A 1759-nucleotide genomic window follows, 5' to 3' on the forward strand; every position below is an offset into this window, starting at 1 on the left:
CCGGGCACCCGCTATTTTTAGTGCGAGCGCGGAGCCGCCTTTGATCGGCCCTCTTAGCTTTGTAAAATATCCAGGGCAGATGAGCGCGTCGCACAGCCTCCGCAGCACGGCTCCGCCGTAACGCGCTTTGCAAGGGAGGGCTCAGGGACGCTGGCTGCCGCCGGCGGGGCCGCGCCGTGCCGCGGGGAGGAACCCGGCGTCTGGGGGGTCATGGACCCACCCGCCTCTGGAGGTTAAACACGCCTGGGGCAGCCGTGCCCCGCGCCCCGGCAGAGCCGGGCTGTGCGGACAGCCTGGTTTGCACCCCGGGATCTGCACAGCCACCAGCATCCCGACACCAGCACCCGTGGGTGCTGCAGGCAGCACAGCGGGCCCCGTTTTCTAACCGGGGTGCAGAAGCAAGAGCACAAACACATCAGAGCCAGCGCTGCCAGGTTCAGCGCGAGATGGACTTTCTGCCGAACTGAGCACCCCTTCGGCACCCATGGGTGCAGGAAACCCCTCACTGGCTGCAGGGACAACAGAGGGACCCCCGGCACCGGCTCCTGGAAGCTGCCCTCCCCGTGGTGCCCGCAGCCCCAGCGCCGCTCCCCCGGCCGCCCCGGTTACCGCTCGCCCTCGCGGCCCCGTGCCAGCGCCTGGCACCACTGCCGCGGCTCCAGCTCCTGAGAGGGTGCCTGAGCGAGAAAGGCACCAATAACTCATCGTTAGTGGAGAGACTTCTATTATTTTACGGCAGTTGTTCTTTCCTTCCCGTTGTAACTTTTAATTAAAATCTACAAAAGGAAGATAACTAGTCCCTCTGCATAATTGCAGGGAGTAAATTTTATTGTATAGAAAAGTGGTTTTAATTTTTAATAGACTTATTTTTAAGGAAGAGCAACACTTTGAAGGGAGCTGTGAGCCCTGCTAACATTATCAAAGGCGAGGAGAGGAACAAAGATGGGTTTATTACATGTTCCCTACAAAACTGTTATTTTAGGGGAGTTTTGTGCTTCCTCCTAATGAGAGATGGATTGCACCAGCTTCGTTTGCTGTAGAAGGAAAATTAAAATGAAACTGATAAGGGGCCCAGCCTCTAGCTTCTGACTTACCTCCCAATTATAAATGAAAGCTCACAGGCATTCCAGAGATGGGACTTGATGTCTACATTAATTATAAATAAATTATCTACACTTAATGTTTAAATGAAATTCCAGATAAAGCTTTATATTTAGAAGAGCACTGCATCAGTGCATAAATATTTATGCGAGGAGTCTAGACCAACTGCGGCTGCTTCGGCGTGACGTTGGAGCGGAGCCGGGGCGGGGAGTCCTGGCCAGGCGCTCGGGGAGAGCGGAGCCGAGCCCACCGGTGCCGGGAGGGGAGCAGGACAGTTGGGACTCAAACCCGAAACACCACCGGTGTTTGGAGAGGGGAGGCAGCAGGACGTGTCGGGGCTGCGCCAGGCTGACGCTGGCCACGTGCAGAGCAGCAGAGGCATCCCCTGCACGTGGCCGGGGCGGCCGACAACGGTGGCTTCTCCCCATCTTTCTCCTGCCCCGGAGACCCGGCGGCCACATCCCAGCCTGAAGCACGTGGTGCCAGAGCCGGGGGAGTGCGGGCGAGCCCTGCCCTCACGGCACGGAGCAGGGGGACGCACCGGAGCCCCGGGGGGAGCAGCGCGAGCCCCAGGCGGTGCCTCAGGTCACGGCAGCAGGGAACCAGCACCGTAAGGCCAGTGGTCCCAGGCCGGGCTGGGGCTTCATGCTGGCAGCAT

The sequence above is a fragment of the Calonectris borealis genome, chromosome 22 (assembly GCF_964195595.1).
Source record: "Calonectris borealis chromosome 22, bCalBor7.hap1.2, whole genome shotgun sequence".
In the NCBI taxonomy this organism is placed as follows: Eukaryota; Metazoa; Chordata; class Aves; order Procellariiformes; family Procellariidae; genus Calonectris; species Calonectris borealis.